The following is a 20,661-nucleotide window of genomic DNA, read 5'->3' as shown; positions in this document are numbered from 1 at the left end:
GCCCAGATCTCTGTACTGGGGTGAATGTATGACATTGTTCTGCATTCTGTCCATCAATTGTTGTTTTTGCATTTGTCACCCCGAGTGGAAAGGGTATGCCTAGACGTGGGTCCCTTGCTCTCCATGCCACTGGAAATCAAGCAAGCCTGGCTGAAGACGGCTGAAATGCCAGAAACCGGTCCTAGGATGCTTGTTTCCAGTCCAGGGAGAACCTGGCTTGGCAGTTCGGGCTGGACTGTTCCCATGAGGCACAGGGTCAAGACTGATTTGCATATGGCTGGGTTCAAACTGGAACGGCATGGTGAGCAAAAAAACGATGGATTAAGGCCCAGATCTCTGTACTGGGGTGAATGTATGACATTGTTCTGCATTCTGTCCATCAATTGTTGTTTTTGCATTTGTCACCCCGAGTGGAAAGGGTATGCCTAGACGTGGGTCCCTTGCTCTCCATGCCACTGGAAATCAAGCAAGCCTGGCTGAAGACGGCTGAAATGCCAGAAACCGGTCCTAGGATGCTTGTTTCCAGTCCAGGGAGAACCTGGCTTGGCAGTTCGGGCTGGACTGTTCCCATGAGGCACAGGGTCAAGACTGATTTGCATATGGCTGGGTTGAAACTGGAACGGCATGGTGAGCAAAAAAACGATGGATTAAGGCCCAGATCTCTGTACTGGGGTGAATGTATGACATTGTTCTGCATTCTGTCCATCAATTGTTGTTTTTGCATTTGTCACCCCGAGTGGAAAGGGTATGCCTAGACGTGGGTCCCTTGCTCTCCATGCCACTGGAAATCAAGAAAGCCTGGCTGAAGACGGCTGAAATGCCAGAAACCGGTCCTAGGATGCTTGTTTCCAGTCCAGGGAGAACCTGGCTTGGCAGTTCGGGCTGGACTGTTCCCATGAGGCACAGGGTCAAGACTGATTTACATATGGCTGGGTTCAAACTGGAACGGCATGGTGAGCAAAAAAACGATGGATTAAGGCCCAGATCTCTGTACTGGGGTGAATGTATGACATTGTTCTGCATTCTGTCCATCAATTGTTGTTTTTGCATTTGTCACCCCGAGTGGAAAGGGTATGCCTAGATGTGGGTCCCTTGCTCTCCATGCCACTGGAAATCAAGCAAGCCTGGCTGAAGACGGCTGAAATGCCAGAAACCGGTCCTAGGATGCTTGTTTCCAGTCCAGGGAGAACCTGGCTGTGCAGTTCGGGCTGGACTGTTCCCATGAGGCACAGGGTCAAGACTGATTTGCATATGGCTGGGTTCAAACTGGAACGGCATGGTGAGCAAAAAAATGATGGATTAAGGCCCAGATCTCTGTACTGGGGTGAATGTATGACATTCTTCTGCATTCTGTCCATCAATTGTTGTTTTTGCATTTGTCACCCCGAGTGGAAAGGGTATGCCTAGACGTGGGTCCCTTGCTCTCCATGCCACTGGAAATCAAGCAAGCCTGGCTGAAGACGGCTGAAATGCCAGAAACCGGTCCTAGGATGCTTGTTTCCAGTCCAGGGAGAACCTGGCTTGGCAGTTCGGGCTGGACTGTTCCCATGAGGCACAGGGTCAAGACTGATTTGCATATGGCTGGGTTCAAACTGGAACGGCATGGTGAGCAAAAAAACGATGGATTAAGGCCCAGATCTCTGTACTGGGGTGAATGTATGACATTGTTCTGCATTCTGTCCATCAATTGTTGTTTTTGCATTTGTCACCCCGAGAGGAAAGGGTATGCCTAGACGTGGGTCCCTTGCTCTCCATGCCACTGGAAATCAAGCAAGCCTGGCTGAAGACGGCTGAAATGCCAGAAACCGGTCCTAGGATGCTTGTTTCCAGTCCAGGGAGAACCTGGCTTGGCAGTTCGGGCTGGACTGTTCCCATGAGGCACAGGGTCAAGACTGATTTGCATATGGCTGGGTTCAAACTGGAACGGCATGGTGAGCAAAAAAACGATGGATTAAGGCCCAGATCTCTGTACTGGGGTGAATGTATGACATTGTTCTGCATTCTGTCCATCAATTGTTGTTTTTGCATTTGTCACCCCGAGTGGAAAGGGTATGCCTAGACGTGGGTCCCTTGCTCTCCATGCCACTGGAAATCAAGAAAGCCTGGCTGAAGACGGCTGAAATGCCAGAAACCGGTCCTAGGATGCTTGTTTCCAGTCCAGGGAGAACCTGGCTTGGCAGTTCGGGCTGGACTGTTCCCATGAGGCACAGGGTCAAGACTGATTTGCATATGGCTGGGTTCAAACTGGAACGGCATGGTGAGCAAAAAAACGATGGATTAAGGCCCAGATCTCTGTACTGGGGTGAATGTATGACATTGTTCTGCATTCTGTCCATCAATTGTTGTTTTTGCATTTGTCACCCCGAGAGGAAAGGGTATGCCTAGACGTGGGTCCCTTGCTCTCCATGCCACTGGAAATCAAGCAAGCCTGGCTGAAGACGGCTGAAATGCCAGAAACCGGTCCTAGGATGCTTGTTTCCAGTCCAGGGAGAACCTGGCTTGGCAGTTCGGGCTGGACTGTTCCCATGAGGCACAGGGTCAAGACTGATTTGCATATGGCTGGGTTCAAACTGGAACGGCATGGTGAGCAAAAAAACGATGGATTAAGGCCCAGATCTCTGTACTGGGGTGAATGTATGACATTGTTCTGCATTCTGTCCATCAATTGTTGTTTTTGCATTTGTCACCCCGAGTGGAAAGGGTATGCCTAGACGTGGGTCACTTGCTCTCCATGCCACTGGAAATCAAGCAAGCCTGGCTGAAGACGGCTGAAATGCCAGAAACCGGTCCTAGGATGCTTGTTTCCAGTCCAGGGAGAACCTGGCTTGGCAGTTCGGGCTGGACTGTTCCCATGAGGCACAGGGTCAAGACTGATTTGCATATGGCTGGGTTCAAACTGGAACGGCATGGTGAGCAAAAAAACGATGGATTAAGGCCCAGATCTCTGTACTGGGGTGAATGTATGACATTGTTCTGCATTCTGTCCATCAATTGTTGTTTTTGCATTTGTCACACCAAGATATGTGTGGCTGAGCTGTTCCCTGCTCCACTAACATTTCAAATGAGCTGACTCAAATAGAACTTCAAACTAGTGAATATCCAGACCCAAATGTGGGGGGAAACCTACAGACGTTTCTTCTACTTCAAAGCTACCACCAGGTCTAAAAATAGGACTCTCAGACCCACTCTTCTGTTCATTCGTGGACCTGCAGAGAACACTCAGAAGGCCTACCCTGCACCTCAGAGACTGTGCATCTTTCTTGAGGTCTGCTTTGCACATCAAAAGGACCGTTCTGCTGCTGGAAGCCTGCTTTGAACCTTTAGAGGACTGCCATGTTACTGAAGGACTACCTTGTTGCTTGGACTCAGGACTAACATAGTAACCACAAGGGAGAGATGGCTGGCCTCTTGTTATGAGTTACAGGGACACAGAAAGCTCCATTAACTTAAACCCTGCACCTGGACCCTTCCTGAAATGAGTCCTACCCTTCAAGTGGTGCCCACCCAGTCTTAGACCCTTGAAGGTAATGCCAAAGGTGCCCAAACAGTCTAGATCAAAAACCTAGGACTAGCTTTCAGTCAAAAGAGCTCTGAGAACAGAGAGCAGATCAGGACTTTACTTTTCACTGATCTGTCCAAGGTGCATCGCAAGTCGGCCTGGCTTCACGGTAGCTCCCACTACATTCTTCTCCGCAGCAGCAAATCCTGTCCAGGAGCTCTTCACAGAAGGGGTATTCAGTTTTGTGGAGCCCTCGTAGGCTACTGCATGCAGCTTTGTCCCACTGGAGAATTTTGACTTCCAAAAAACAGACCAGCGCCGGACACTTCACTGCAAGTTTGTCCAGCAGCTCTCCAACAATGATGCCTACTCCTTGGATACAGCTGGCTGCCTTGCCCCACTGAACTTTACCTTTACAGACATTTTTCTCTAAAAATTCTTTTAAGTCCCCAGGTAAGCAGAGAAAGGGCCAACTCTGCCTGATGTATCTGAACCCTGCTCTCTTACCTTCATAATTTTCAACTTTTACCTGGCCTCAGGCGACTATGTGCCTGTGGTTGACGCTCTGATCTTTTAAGTACTAGTTTTTACTAAAACTTTGAACAGTCATAGCTCTGGCTCTAATGATTAGATTTTTGTTTTTTTGGTGTCAAATAATTTTATTAGATTTTACTACTAATACTTGTGTTGTGTTTCACTTTATCAATGTTTAAATGCTGCATAAATACTTTACACATTGCTTCTAAGTTAAGCCTGACTGTGTTTGTGTCAAGCTAAAAGATGGTTAAGCTCAGATTAATTTAGTTACTTTTTTAGTTCGCACTCATAGGGATTGTGGTTGTTGCCTAGGAAGGGTTTACACCCCCTAAAAGAAAAACCCAATTTCTAATGAATATATACCATTACATCGCTTACGTTTACAACACAGATGATAGAACGCGGTTGTTACAACAAACGTATAGTTACATTGCAGTACCAATACAACGCAAGTCATTACAATGACTTGCTCTAGATGGTATGCTGGACTTAAGAATAGTATAATTTACTATTCCAACTCCAGTGTGTGCAACAGTAGGAAAGGTGTTGGAATAGTAAATTATACTATTCCTTAGTTTAGAGCCCCATCTAGAGCAAGTCGTTGTAACGACCTGCATTGTAATGGTATTGGGGTGTAACAACGCTGTTGTTGTAACAACCGCTTTGTAAAGGTAACGTGATGTAATGACCGCGTTGTTAAGGTTGTTTCCCATTTCTAACAAACCTTAACTCTGTTAAATAAACTTCATATTTCTCCCTTACAGAGTGACCACTTTTCCATAGGAGATTGTCCTTCTGTTACATTCTTTGCCTTTGTAAGCCTTTGCTTTGTGAGGCCAGCCCGCCTATTCATTCAATATTTGACATACAGAAGCTTTAGCAATATAGGAAATTATATCATCTTATCATTCTATGACTTCAGATGAGCCAGATCAGATCATTCGTGTCTCACATCTTCTATCTCTTTAGCAAATCCCTAATCAGTAATGAAATAGTGAAATGGGAAGATTAAAAAATGATAACCAAATAAAAACAACATACGTTCTAGACTTTCGTCAAGGTTTTCGACTTCTTAAACTGGGATAATAGACACAGAAAAAATGACAATGGGAGGGAGCAGAGGACAACAGTTTTCTTATTGTGCATTTAGAACCTTAACTAACAAATCTGATTTACTAATGTCATTGGTTTTAAGAGACATAGCATATAGATAACATGAAAGCTTAAAATACTAGCAATTACTGAGAAAACCATTGTTTTGGGAAAAAAAGACTTTCAGAGTAGAGAACTACAGGAAGAATAGATAACAAGCATGCAGTATCCTTTTCCCATTTGAAGGGCCTGTAGTTTTTCCTCTTTTTACATTCATTTTTGTATCTGGAACATTTAATACTATCTCAATATCAAATGGAACTAGCATTTACATTGAATATATCTAGTTAAACTGTAAGAGATTAGGTTGTTAGTTGAGAAATAATAAACACAAATGTTTTCAGCATGAACCATGAAAGACACAAAATAAACCTGTGCTTAACATTCTGGTAGGTTGGCACAAAATCAGTCAGGCTTAACTTACAGGGAATGTGTAAAGTATTTATGCAGCACTCAAACAGTAATAAAAAGAAAACCCAATACATAGAAAATCCATGACCAATTTAGAGAAATAGACTTAATTTTTATAAATGAAAGGATCACTGATATAACATCGATGAAACCAGTATCAAAACACAAAATATCAGAAAATGAATAATGATAACAAAAGTATTGAATTCCTATACTTAACTATAAAACCTCAAATATCGGGAACACAAATATTGTTGTTAAAAATATTGATTTTTACACATAGCAACAACAAAAATATCAGAAACAAAAATATTGTTACTTCTAAATAAACATATAATATATCAAAAATATCAATTCACACAATAGCTACCACAATCTTATTGCCAAAATAATTAATATTATATCAAACACCAAAAATAAAATCTAAATTTGGGACCGATAATGATGTGGCTCATAAAGGCTCCGACCTGCAGTCGGAGCCTTTATAGCCGCATCGTAATGGGCCGTTCGGTTTCCGACCGTCTTATTACGATGGAGGCGGTCGGAAAGGAAACCGGCCGGTCATTCCGGCCTGCTTCCGATGGGCTCGGAGATCCAGTCCACCAGTCGGAATCCGGCCTGTAATCTCAAGGGCAGGCCTTTCTACCCTTGTGATTACGATGCATGGTTTCCGACATGGTTTCCATGCTGGTCTGTCCGACATGGAAACCATGTTGGAAAGCTTCTTTTGAGGCCCCCTACAGGGACTCCTTCGATGCATGGTCTCCAATTGGAGGCTGAGGGGGCACCTATAGAGCCCCCCTGTTGATCCCTGTACCTTGTGAAAGGCACCTTGAGGCGCAGGGAGGAACAGCACCTCCCAATTTACTATGGGAACATGCATTACAGCTGGTTTACGGCCAGAATATATGCTACCATAGTAAAATGTAGGACTGAGACCGAAAAGTGTTCGGTCGCATCCTAATGAGACTGTCGGGACCGCAAACCTGGTGTTGGTCGGTCCCATGACCGATGCAGTCTTGGGCGGAAGTGATTCCGCCCAACATCGTAATGGCCTCCTTAGTGTTTGCCTTAGAAAGCCTCAAGTGACAAAAAAATTCTAACTAAAGTAAACCAATCAATAAAAAAAATCTACTTTAACCAATAAAATCAAACAAACAACGAAATCAACAATATAAAGGCACAATAATTTAAACAACATTGGGGCCGATTCCTATTTCGGTCGGAAGGGCTCCGACCGACGGTCAGAGCCCTTCCGACCGAATCGAATCGTGTTGGCCGGATTCCTTTCCGACCGAGCCATTCTGATGGGCTCGGTCGGAAAGGAATCTGACTTGGATTTCCGGATTGCGGACGACAGTCTCGGAGAGCCCGCCCGCCGTCCGGAAATCCCTCAGTACTCCCCCGGCCGCCTCTTTACGACCGAGGGAGTACGATGGCAGTTTTACACTTCCTTTTCGTGCCGTTTTTTCTGGCACCAAAAGGCAGTCGGAAACTTCCTTTGGGGGCCCCCAGTAGGGCCCCCATGGGTGCGAGGCTGCCGTATGGCAGCCTGGGGGCACCTATGGTGCCCCTCTGTGGATCCCTGCACCCGGTGCCGGCCACAGGGTGCAGGGATGAACTGCACCCCTGCTTTCCACAATGCAAGCATGCATTCCGCTCGGAATGCATGCTTCCATTGTGAAGTATATGAGTGCGACCGAACCCTGTTCGGTCGCATCGTACTAGCAGGGCCGTAACCGACGACAGCAGGTCGGTCGGTTACGGCTCCTGACTGATGTCGGACGGAACCGAGTCCGTCCGACATCGGAATCGGCCCCTAAGTGCTTCAAAAATGACAAATATTGCAAGATTATTAAATTCTACCAGATTCTCTCACCAGAATATTAAAGAAGAAATATATACATCACAACAGCTGCATAACCAAGTAAATAAAACTCAGATTTAATCTAAACTGTGTCTGCTGTTAAAATGAAAAACGTAAAATAGCAAATAAATATTGACTCACACTCCAACTTCTATCTGTTTACAAAGACTTTCTAAAAGAAAAAAAACTACAACTTGAAAACTGACAAACTGACAGAATATAACAACAATAACAAACCAGCAAATAGATATAAGTAAGTCAATAAACATAACTTAATAAAAAAAGAATAAACTCACGCATAATAAAACCTTCTGACCTCAAACTCTACAAACACCAACAAATTAACATTTAAAATTAAACAAATATCATTTTTTTTTCATCCAACAGAAAAGAAAACACCAGCTCCACATTAGAACAACCCCATCGGAAAAGCTACAAAACAGTGCGAAACATCTAAACAGAACATACATGTGAGTATACAAAATAGAAATAGTTGTATTTTATTTACATGTTAAGAACAGACGAGGCAAGCTAAAATATAATATATATTTATACTATTACACTACTTTCAGATACAATGACAGAGACTGCCGGCTTGATTGAGTCTTAAATCCCTGCAGTTTCCGGACACTGAGTTTATCTGCCATGTGGTAATTAGCTACATATGTCACTGACTTAGGATTAGAAGAGATATAAGCGCTTTGGTAAATTGGTTTTAACAGTTTTTATTGTTTTCTTGATGTATTGCTTGTATTTTGACTGCATGTTTTTTACCTTGTTTGTTGTCTTATATGGTTATGTTAGCAAAAAAATGTACTTTGACTGACTGACTGACAGACAGAGACTGTCAAATTTATCATTTCACAGAAAGGAAAGCAGTTCCTAATCATGTGGGCTACACTTACAACCAAGAAATTGCATTATCAGAAAATATAAACTGGAGATGAACTAAATGTTATTCTAATGCCTGCTATGGGCGGGCAACTACAAAATACGATGTTGTAATTTCTGTAGGAGAGCACAACCACCCCCAAATATCAAAGAAATAGAAGAGAGATATTGCAGAATATAAGAGAGTCAAGCACTAGCTCCCAGGAACCCACAAGCAAAATCTTTAAAGATATACTACCTAAAGTCCCCAAACACATAAAGGTTCAACAGCCACCTATACCCACTTAAAAACATTTATTTGCACAAATTAAAAAAAAGCTACCAGTGTTACCCCATCCTCCCCTTAAAGATACCAAGATATACACATACTTGAAGATTGAACAATGACACATAATGAGGAACCTTTCCTTTTACATGACAACCTAAATATTTAAAAACAAATCCTAATATTCTCTACAGCAGACAACTTAATAAAACGTAGCCAATATCAAATCTGTATGATGGAAGGATCCTTCACAATGTGTCTCAAACCATTTACTCAGATATACACCATACATGGTGAATATCGAAACACAAATATCACTTTTATATGTGCTTCACAACTAAATCAACAAAGTAGCGCTTACTACGACCTCTTAAACCATATAAAACATAAAACAAATAAATATTCACATACTTTGAACTAGTCTTGATTCAAATCATTCTAAAACTTTACCCGTACACAGCAATACAAGTCTGTTGTCTTTTTCAATCATAGTATATGGGCACACCTTTAAAAATCTGCACTAAGGGTGTGATTATGAGTTTGGTGGTCCAGGAACCGATGGTATGATGTTTTCATGGTAATGCCCTTACAGCCAACATTTCCACATGTGAAAATGTAATTGCTATTGATACTTGCTATCTTATGTGGAGGTTTACTGATTGTCATTATTAATCACACATCTCATATACTTTGGCTACTGCATATTGAGCCTATAGATGTACAACACTTTGGAAAAAACTGTGATCTATGCTAAGGGAACATTGATATGTTATTATTGTTGTTGAGATGTTACTTACCAGACTCCATTCCCCCAGGTATTCCTGTCAAGCACTCCAAATGCAGGATGTAATGGTGGTCTGGGAGGCCAATCGCCAGTCTGTTGGGTCGGCCAGGTGGTGCATGTTGGCCAGGGACTTGACCCTGGCCTTCAGGTCGTGCCATCTCTTCCTGATGTCATCCTTTGTGTGCAGGGTGGTACCCACAGCGTTCACTTTGTTGACAATCCTGTCCCACATCATATTCTTCAGAATGACAGGAGTTTGTTGGACTTGGGCTCCAAACATCTGTGGCTCTACTCCATTGATTTCGTCCACCAGCACTGATATCTCGGTGTCTGACAAAACATGGTTGTTTTGTGTGTGACATTGTGTGATTTACATTGAGTGAGAGAGAAATTAAAGGGTTTTCCCAAAAAATACTTAAAAATATTATGTGCAGTGAATGGTGTGATGAAGGTGTGTGAATGTGTGGAAGGGCTGGCTGCTGTGAAACAAAAGACATGGTCAGTTGTGCCATGCTGCAAGGTGGTTGCAAAAAGAACAATTGATGGACAGAATGCTCAAAAGTGTCAACCACTCACCCCAGTACAGAGATCTGGACCTAAATCCTTCATTTCTTTGCTCCCGTGACATTCCAGTTTAGACCCAGACATATGCAAATCAGTCTTGACCCTGCTCTCCATGGGAACAGTCCAGCCCGAACTGCCTGGACTGAAAACAAGCATCCTGGGACCAGTTTCGGGGTTTCACCCCACATCAGCCAGGCTAGCTTGACTCCAGTGGCATGGAGAGAACGGGACATACGTCTGGGCATACCTGTCCCACTTGAGGTGACAAATGCAAAAAGAACAATTGATGGACAGAATACTGAACAGTGTCAAACATTCATCCCAGTACAGAGATATGGGTCTAAATCCATTGTTTTCTTTGCTCCACATACAATTCCAGTTTAGACCCAGCCATATACAAATCAGTCTTGACTCTGCCGCGCATGGGAACAGTCCAGCCCGAACTGCTACGCCAGGTCCTTCCTGGACTGGAAACAAGGATCCTGAAACGGGTGTCGGGGTTTCACCCCTCATAAGTCCGGCTAGCTTGAATCTAGTGGCATGGAGAGCACTGGACCCATGTCTGGGCATACCCGTCCAACTCGGGGTGAGAAATGCAAAAAAAAATTTGATGGACAGAATGCTGAACTATGACAAACATTCACCCCAGTACAGAGATCTAGGTCTAAATCCATAGTTGTTTTTGCTCCCCATGCCATTCCAGTTTAGACCCAGCCATATGCAAATCAGTCTTAACCCTGCTCCCCATGGGAACAGTCCAGCCCGAACTGCCAGGCTAGGTCCTTCCTGGATTGGAGACAAGCATCCTGGGACCGGTTTTGGGATCTCCCTCTCATCAGCCAGGCTAGCTTGACTCCAGTGGCATGGAGAGCACGGGACCAATGTCTGGGCATACCCGTCCAACTCGGGGTGACAGATGCAAAAAGAACAATTGATGGACAGAATGCTGAACTATGTCAAACATTCACCCCGTACAGGGATCTGGGTCTAAATCCATAGTTTTGTGCTCCCCTTGCTATTCCAGTTTAGACCCAGCCATATGCAAATCAGTCTTGACCCTGCTTCCCATGGGAACAGTCCAGACCGAGCTGCCAGGCTAGGTCCTTCCTGGACTGGAGACAAGCATCCTGGGACCAGTTTAATGATCTTGACTCCAGCGGCATGGAGAGCACAGGACCAATGTCTGGGCATACCCGGTGCACTTAGGGCAAGAAAGCAAAAGACACACAAACGAAGGATGGGTGATGGAACAAATCAAACATTCCCCACCAGACATGGGTTGGGTTATACGATTCAAGTATAGAGCATCACACGCAAAGCAACAAAACTTTATGAAGCAAAAGTTTAGTAATATTTGATGTCTCCATAGGGAATGAGTGATTGGATAGAAAGACGGTATATGTGGGGGTTGTGTTCACCACACTCAAATAATATAATTATGTCTAGAAAAAACTATACAAAATTATTTAGAATCATTCATATATATTACAATTTAAGTTATTTTTAATTAAATAAATTGTTTAAAAAAATATTGAAATAAACCATATATCTCAAACCCATGCAAAAATGTATCTATATATTAAAATAAATCTGAACAAATGTTATTTCCTTTTACTATGTAACAAAAACAAAGAATACATTAAATTAAAAATAACTGTAAATAAAAACCCAATGACACCACAAAATACCACCATCAAAGAAAATAACATCATTAAAAAAATTAATAAAATAATAATTTGCAATTACAAATTAATATAAAAATACCATTAATTACCTACTGTATAAAAATGAAGAATATATACATTAATCAATTAATCTGTTTTAAATGTTTCCATATGTTATATGAAAAACTATGCACCGAATACTGCAATATACCTATGCTATGTGTTTAAAATGTAATACATAATTTAACAAGCTAAACAACATTTAAACAAATAAATAACAATTTAAACATGTATTAAAAAGTTTCATATTAGTCCATCAACATAATATTTTTTTAAAAACAATCCAGGGCCAAAATAAACACCACAACCAGAACTTTCATGTTACTCATAAATACCAAATGTAATACACAAATGAACAACTAACAATTAAAATATATAAAATAACCAACATAATCATCTAGGGACATTATTTAATATATAATTAATTTAAAAAACTGTGCCCACCCAATACCCCAATAAATCCAACAATCCAAATTAAAAATATACTATATAATTTAAATAATGTACTTAACCTTTCAACAAATGACCAACAATAAACAGCAAATAACCAACAATAAACATCAAATGTATGAACTTAAATTAATATATAATTAAAACACACTATCCACCTAATCCCACAATAAATTAAAGAGCCCAAAAAATATAATAATAACAGCAATAATATCTTTTAAAATAATTTTACAACTCACATAATAAAATAAAACCTTCAAAAATAATAAACACCATGATAAAAGCAATATTAAAGTAAACAATAATTTAAACTTCATCATAATAAGAAACAAATAACAATGCACTTACTTTCGAAATTTTGGTCCACAAGAGTTTTGTAGTAGTTATATTTTTAACATAATATTGTGGTCTAGTGAGACATTTTTTAGTCGTTATTCAGGTGGAACACCCAGAACTCCCAGCCCATCAGTCTCCGCTGGTCCACTGTTCGACCTAAAGTTCTTGCCAATGTAATTTTTCTCACCTAATTGCCTCAATCAGGATAAGACTCTGTTCCTTCTCAGATGAAGGCCACTTTCCTGCTGCCTCTATTGTGTGTCTCTTTCAGACTGCATCCGCTACATGGGTATGCTGCGTCTCTGACCTGTGTGATTTTGTGTGCCAGAAAGAGGACTCCTCTGTAATGTCAGATATAGGGCAAAGTCTGTGACAGCAGAAGAGGGTATAAGTGACTCCTCTGGTGTAACACAGGTTTTGACAGCCCACTCTGATTCGGGTAAAGCCCTGTCTCCTATCAGCGATCATGGTAATGGGCAGGATGATCAGCCTTGCGGAGCTCAACCAGAAGGTGGCCATCTTCACAGCAGCCAAGCTCTGCCTCCCCAGCACAACATCAATAACAAGTCAGTTACCTCAGACTTTTCAGACAAAATAAAATTCCAATTTCTACCAGATCACACAACCACACAGACAGCAGAATGCACACATGAACAAAATGTACTACTAGCTTATTGTATCTTTTCTATCTGGACATACTTGAAAAATCTCTCACCCACAACTACTCTTGAACCCTACTGTCTAATCCCATCCCCCAACACCCCTCTAAAGCCACTGATATATCCAAACTCTACTATACAAAAAACTAAAATCTAAACCATCTTCAAGCAGAAGCGATAATAGAATAATCTGTAAATGACAGGAGGCCTTCAATACATCAAAGTCACCTCTCAACCTTACAAATCTCAATGCAGAACACAGTACCTGTAAAAAGAACATCACCTTGAAAAATGCCCTCTAATACCTAAATACTAATCTTGAGGCAAATAACAAATGTAAGTACCTATTATGAAGGGGTCAAGCATTGTTCTGCCCCAGCCAATCTATCACTCTGATCAGAAATGCACCAACAATATTAAATACTTCATAAAACTCAAGACAATGTGGAATAACGCTGGCATAAAAAGCAAACAAAATTACACCTCACAAATCTCCCCAACACATTGTCCTGATATCACTTTGTCATGCAATCTATTATCACTTCAATCAATTTCCTAAAAACAACCATTTACAATGCATCCACCACACAATTACAATTGTTCCAATGTCTCACAACTAACACACAACCTTTTCTTGAATTCCACCCCTCAAAAAATATAACCTCTTTCCTTGAAAACTCTCCAATTATCTATTTTGATCTATGTGACTGTCTTCAAGAAAAATCTAGGTAAAGAAGTTGTGGGAAACTGGGTCAGAGTTCCAAGTACAAAAGCTGCACACTCTCGGGTCAACTTATGCAATGCCTGAAACCGGTCTCAACATACCCCAAAGGGGCAGTAGGGTTACACTGAAGGCAATAGAAAACAAATAGACGGTAGATAGCAAAACCTATTAGGAACTAGACACTAACCTCTACATGGTGAGAACAAAATTCCGGGGTCAGCAGTCGACTTCAGACAGCTAGAGCACAAAAGGATTCTCAAGATTCACTCCAACGAGTACTCAACCTCTCATCTCTGGTGCCTTTGTTTTGTTCCTGAAGAAGCGTTTTTAGCAAAACTCAAAATTAATATAGTTAAAAACCATGTGCAATATTAACGTGCAGACTTAAATGAAGACAAAAAAACAATGTGTTCAAACTGTGCACAATTGTAGTAGGTAGCCATACTTATTCATACTATTCCTCAAAATGTTTCAAGCAGCATTGTTTAACAAGTAGTTTGAGAAGATGTGCAGAAGCACACATAAAGTTTAAAGGATCATGTTTTCTTTATTAAATAAATGTTTCACATAACTCTGCAAAATGTTCTACTTATACAAAGAAAGGTTTGAAATACTTGTTTAGAATGAATCGCTTAGTAAAATTATGAAGAATATTCACACATAGAATACAGCACATAAGGAGCTAGACCTCTGGTAAAATACTTGGTTTATTCCCAAAGGATGACTTCTTGAAAATAATGTTCTTTCGTTATTGCAGATGTTACAATTTCTACATAACCTATTGTTAGATAACATACAATTTGCTTTATTAGAAGGCTAGAAATGTAGTCTCATTCATGGGAAAGGATGTATAGATTGAAGAAGACTCATATATATGTAGTTGAGACTAAAACAACAAAGTTGAACAATCAGTGATTACTCTCTGTACACTATTGTATTTGCATCAGAAGACACGGAGTGAACTTGTTCCCAGGAAGAACGATGAAAGATGATTGGATGAGAGGAGTAGAAGATGAAACATTAACTACACTGTTTATAATAGTGCTTGTTCCTAGAATAGGTTATTCACTCTCCACACATGATCACACTACGCCACTCCACATACCAGCCTTTATGCCATTCTCCTGTCACCAACTCTACAGCCAGCCTATTGAAAGCTGTTGCTGCTGCACATTTCCCCAGCATTCCTTATTATTTTGAGCCTTCTGCTTCCTTTGATTGATTGTTGACTGTGGATATATTTTGAGCTTTATGCTTGATATCACTCTCTTTCGAATTGGATCTCTATATGGTTTTCTGACACCTTTTTCCCCATTCTCAGAATAGGGATTTCTTCTTTTATGAAACATGCTCAATGCATTGTATTTTATTGAATGAGCCATATACTTTATCAATTCTGTAAAAGATTCATTATTTGGAACTAATACAAATAAAATGTATGATTCTAAATAAAGATGATTTACTAAACTTATAATAATAAAACCCTTAAAATCTTTAAAAATCATCACTATTGACTGAACTTAGCTAGAAATTGTGATTTGCACCTGATCTTCTCAACTACAATGGCTATGGTCCTATGGCCTGTTGGGCTGCACACAAGCGAGGATCAGGCCTGTGTGTGTGATGATAAACAGAGAGTTTTATTTAAAAGTGATTCCTGCTCCAGCATTCCTCTATTTCTGTTCCTTGGGTTCTTTTCGCCCATAGCACTCTCCTTTTTTTCTGTATAGTGTATGGAAGCTCTTTGATCTTTTTTCTCTGTACTTCCTCTCTCATTTGCTGCTGGTCACCCACAGTTCCACAAATGCTAGAAAGGTTTTGATGTTTATCACCTGCTGCCCTATTCAGAGACTGATAAGTGGGATTTTGATTTCTTATAAACGTTTGGACAAAGTTGGAGTACCATATTAATCCATTGTACCTTATTTAGTTTAAAGGCCTATGTCCTATTGAAGCGGAGTACCTTGCTGAATTCAGTTAGAGAGACTGCTAAAACTGTATAAACTACCACTGATTCCTCTATCTCTCTTTCTTAACCTCAATTTGACATGAGTTGCTTCTTCTTCTAGTAGCAGTTCAATTTCTGGCAGGGTTATGGACTCAGGGAGAGTTCCTTTGTTTCCGTGCTTAGCTTCGCCAGATCTGAACTCAGTATCCAACCAGCACAAAGAGCACCTTGACCACTTCAAGTGCTTCATTTTTACCCATCGAGTTTCAGCATATGCTGTAGCTCAATTCTCAAAAATTCCAAAAAGTTAACAATGTGTTAAAGAAAAATGAGTGCAGTGACTCCTGGCTCCTAGTAACTTTTCACCTGCCAACCACCTTCAACAAAGGTAACTATTGGTAACAAACGCAGACCGTATCTTTGCATAAAGGTTTGTTCTCAAATGGTTTGGTTGCATCTTCTCTTACAGTTAACATTATTTTGAAAGAGAACTATTCAGACTCACATGTGTTTTACTACTAAAATTGAGACACTGGTAGCACTACACTGTATCAACCCTTCATCAATACGTCACTGACATGCAGAACTACTTAATAGCTTTGTTCAAAAGGTCCTATCCTTGAGAGGACATAATTCACATATGGATGTCTGTTAGCTACATCTAATTCAAAACCCAAAAAGAAGGAGTTGGTAATCATGACCGGGGCAAACCCCAGCATTAGTTCTTGCATAGCTTAACAAGGTGAAACTGTGATGTTTGTCTTCTGTTTTCTGACATGTGCATAGACCTAAGCATCTAAACTGATGCCAGATTGTCATATGATAATATGATGAAGAGAAAGCAGCTGTTACCTGGAATGACATGTGAAAGCATAGACTGTAAAAATGTCTATTGTCATAACATAGATTCCAAAACATAGACTCGATCTTACATGAACATCTTTGAAAAAATCAAAATACACTTTATCCCTACTATTAACCGCTTGTGACAACATATGCTAGAACAGTAGTTACCTAGTATATTAAAGCAGCCCTAAGATATATGGAATATGAGTCTGACTGGATGTGAGAATTTAATGCAGGTCAACACTTTTGTAGGGAGATGTTTATGTTAAGTCAAATATAAATTTGGAGTTTATCTTTTGCAAAGATATTTTTATAATCTGTTTTAACTTGGACCCTTACCCGATCCATGATTAGCCTGCTGAGCAGAATCAAATCTTTTCTTTCTCGAAAAATCTTTGACTCCACAGTCACGGTTCTCATTCTCTCACAATTGTATGTAGTCTGCACCTTGATGACTAGTCTTCCAGATACTACCTTGAAGTCACTGGAAAATGACATGGAAACAACACTCTACATTCAGACCAAATCCAAGAAATTGTTGATTATGTGAACAAAGAGCTTGTGGACTGACAGACTAAACTCAAGATCTGCAATGGATTGTCTTGACAACATGTATGCCCTCAGTTTAAGTCAGATGGGGAGTAGTCCATTGCCTTCACTTGGGCATGGGCTTGTTCTAATGTTCACATTCAACATTAAATCTTATCTTCAAGTGTGCCAATGCAACCACAGATATGGTCAGAACATTTTTACATCCACATCGCACCGTCAAATCTGACATGTAAGTCAACCATATTACAGAAACAGAACCCCTCCAATCCCAGTAAGGCACATTAGAAACAACAGTAATAGAGGATGTTTAGGCAGTCTACAGTCAAAACCAACCAGGTAGATCCCAAAGATCCTGAAAGCATGCTTCAACCTCTTACCCTCACCACATAATCTGCTCTGGACATCCTTGCTCCAGGCTGGGTATCATATTGACCAACCAGCAGGAGTTTAATTGGAAACTAGCTGAGTTGAAACATGCTATATTGATTTTAGAATGTCAATGGCATTACCCACTGATTGGCGATGACAACATCAATTGCAAGTATCGTAGAATAGATTACCCTCCCACTCTTCCCAACCAACCACAAGGTGGAGAACAAGAGTTTTTTTCACGGCACTTCAGGTCTTAGCTACTGTTAAATCTATCTACACTGGCCATTATCGGAATCTCATTCTGATACTGTAAAAGTTGCAGAAGCAGATAAGGATAATATGCTTAATCCTTCAAAAGCTAAACCACATCAAACCTTCCATAAAATCCTGAAAAATACTCCACTGGATTTGCAAGGATCAGGTTCTGCCTCTTGTGGGCCATGCTCAGAATACCTTCTCCAACCAGAAACACTGGTTCATCAACTGAACATCTGGGTAACCAACAAACAAGCATTCAAGAGGCTGAGACATAGCGCAAGGTGTCTGGGAAAAAAAGACTCAGATTGAGGAGTACACTATAGCCAAACATGTGAGCTGAACATCCCCACCAGTCGTTCAGGAAATATCCGAAACCTGGACTGTTTAGCCCTGCTTTCAACTAGACTCTGAACTGAACAGAAGTAAGGAATATCGAAAATGGGGTCCATCTTATCTGATTGGACTCTAACTTCACCTGTCCCTCCATGATGCAGCATTCTTGCAATCTTTTTCTCTTCTTTTCTATACCATCAGCTATCTGAAGTAACCAACATATGACATACAGATTTATAAAAAAAAATTGCTATAAACGTTTTCTCTTTATCTTTATGACGCACCATGAATCTTAAAGGCTATTAACCCATTATAGTCCCCACAGCCATTTTGTGAATTCCTACTTTATGACCATTTCATTCATTACATGCCTTTCAGAGGGTGCTGAATGCTTTGAGATGCGGAAATAATGGAGTAGACCTCCTAGAGGGATGCAGCATGTCATTTTTACAAGACAAACCTGTCAAATAGTTATATTTCAAATTGTTGGGTCTAATTCACAAAGCTAAACTTACACTTTGGTGTAAGTTTACTATTTTTTTGTTATTTTTTAAACTCTGATTAATAGTAAGTTTACCACTGCCGAGATTCCGCAGTCAGAGGGGAGAAATCTGCGCATAAATGTGAGGACAGGTATATTTGTTTATATGCGGGGTTCTCCGCCGTGACATGGAGCCTCCCAGGTATAAACTTACCATTAAATCGAAGCTTGCGAATAGTAAAAAAATAGTACACCTACCCAAAAGTGTACATTTACCTTGGTAAATCAGACCGCTTGTATATAAGTGTATCTCAGGAGTATTTATGTGGGTTTACCTCTGTAAGGCCAAGGACCTCCATAGTTGAATATCTCCGATTTCAGGAGATCAGATAGTTCCATAACTTTGTTCATTTCTGACTCACAGCCCGACAAAGTAATATAGAAAATGTGCTTATCCAAACTTGTGTTCAAAAATATATCAGACCCTGGTTGGGATGATCATTAGACTTCCTTCTCAATGCTTTATTTGGACAGCACAATGATAACTTATTTCAACTTTTACGAAAAGCATATTAAGAAGAAAATACAAAGATTTTGCTTACTGAAGTTTAGAGTCAGTATATAAGAGGTGATTATTGTGAACCCCACACATGCATTGGTATCTAATTTCAAGATCAGAATTGAAACGCAGACAGAAGCCAGACCTGTCAGAAGGGGGGCATACGGGCCATTGTTCCACAGCCCATGCGCATTTTGAGAGCTCCAAGATCCTAGTACATTTAGTTACATATTTTAAAGTAAAACTGCCCTATCTAATAATGGGGAAATAGTGTTGTGAAGTTTAAAGAAGAGCAGCAGTTGACTGGGTTGACTATGACTTGGTCCAGCACAGGTTTATTTGAGAGTGGGCTATGGGTGAGATATTTAATTGTTAATGGAGCACTCGCTAAAGAAAAGAACAGTTAAGGGATTGATTGACAGTCATGTGGCTGTCTCAAATAAAATCATAAAAGATTAATCCTACCTTCTGATAATTGATAGACTGATTTTGGAAGGCATTACCCATTAAGCTAAGAAGACAAATGTATTTGTGAATGTGTCCGGGGAAATGCATAGCTCTCATGTTGGACCTGAGCCTCACTATAGGGTCACCTCAAATTGTTTTGCCTTCACTGTTAATGCTTTGCTGAATTTGTTTTTACTGCCATTAGGACCCTGCACACTTTACCACTGCTAACTAGTGCTAAATTGCTTGTGCTTTCTTTGACTTATGTGGTTCCTATGAATTTTGTAGGACTGTGTATATGGACAACATAAACATTAGTATTTGGTAACTCAGCTCCTCAGTTCACACATATCATCAGGAAAGGTTGGCCTAATTCCTAGCTAGCTCACAGTGCCCCATCTGAACCACTAAACTTACCAAGGAACTAGATGGTATCAGCAACCTCGAACATGTCCACTCTTTATTCCCCAAGGAAATTGTGGAAATGGATCTACCCTTTTGTTGTCACTTATACATGCCCAAAGTAAATACAAGAATGATATGAATATGGCTTTACAAACAGTTATTGAAGCAATCGTATTCTTCTATAGAAAGAGTGTGGTGCAATTATTAGGCAGAAGAAACAAAGCATTGTAATTAGCATTACAAGAATAGTGAAAAATATAAACAGTTCAACCATTATAACATTACCATGATTATATGTTTCAATGATTATACTACTACCTATACTATTGAGAGCATAGTGTCAGTACCTTCTGACAGATCCCTCGGGATAGCCTACACCCCATGCCTGAGTATGATGTGTCAGAAAGCCGGCCTGTCTGGAACAGGCTGTTGTCCTTTGCAGAATAGAGGTCAGAATCAGCAGGACTGCATCTCAGATGCAGTGCATCGTGTTCTAGGACAAAGCTGTAGTGGAGACTGAGAGCGGGCCCTGTTCTGCCCTACAACTTCTCTCTAAAACATGGTACAATTGGCTTACACCTGATTGGTGTATTTAAT

Source organism: Triturus cristatus, chromosome 9 (assembly GCF_964204655.1).
Source record: "Triturus cristatus chromosome 9, aTriCri1.1, whole genome shotgun sequence".
Lineage (NCBI taxonomy): Eukaryota > Metazoa > Chordata > Amphibia > Caudata > Salamandridae > Triturus > Triturus cristatus.
This window is presented reverse-complemented; position numbering follows the sequence as displayed.